The sequence below is a fragment of the Schistocerca cancellata genome, chromosome 1, assembly GCF_023864275.1.
Source record: "Schistocerca cancellata isolate TAMUIC-IGC-003103 chromosome 1, iqSchCanc2.1, whole genome shotgun sequence".
Classification (NCBI taxonomy): Eukaryota; Metazoa; Arthropoda; class Insecta; order Orthoptera; family Acrididae; genus Schistocerca; species Schistocerca cancellata.
Genome location: NC_064626.1, coordinates 343831359 through 343832208, shown reverse-complemented (window position 1 = coordinate 343832208; position 850 = coordinate 343831359).

Below are 850 nucleotides of genomic sequence, written 5' to 3'. Positions count from 1 at the left end.
TCTCCTGTTGTTGTCGTAGAGAACGCGAATGTAGCACTCTTTTGTCGAAACTAAGCATTTGACGCCATTATGTCTGAATTCACAAAGGTCTGTAATCACTGAGATATTTAAAGGTTTTAATAGAGTTGTTTAAATGAAAACTTGTATCATTTATTGTTAAGCTTGCTTGCATATTATCCCATCCTGTTGAAACATTTTTCAGTTATATAAATATTATCTGTGGTGCTGAGCTGCGTGGAGAACGAAAAGCCGCTGCCGCGGCGTATTTAAACGACTTACAATATAGTCGAGCATACCGCAAGGAAGCGGTAAAATAATAGTAAAATAATATTATTTCTTTTAGCTCCCAGACTGGCAGTGAAGATCAGCGGATTTTATGATGTATTGCAGATTGACGCGGGCTGCTGATAGGATATAATTTACAGTACAAATAATTTAATGTACCTTCAGAATCTGATAGGAATCTTGCTGTGCTCCGTTCTGATCTGGCAAACTTTATAGTGACAACGCATTTTTTAATGAGAGTCTCATGTTCTTGGGCTAGTCGTGGTGGGAAATAGCATTTTAACGAGAAATAAAATCCACTGCGAACTTGTGTTTTTGAACGATCATACGAACTGTAACATCAGTGTTCATAACAAAGTAATTCCAACTTTTACTCATTATGAAGTAGGGAAGATATATTGATTTCTAGCATGAGTTGCAGTTACGAAAAATCGTTCATTAAATTGTAGGCCAGATCCAGAACAATCAAACTTCCATATATACATTTTATTCTGCTAAAAGGTAATGAGGATAATGAAAAGCAAAGCACAGCATTGATAAAAGTATTTCGCGTAACTCTTTCCGT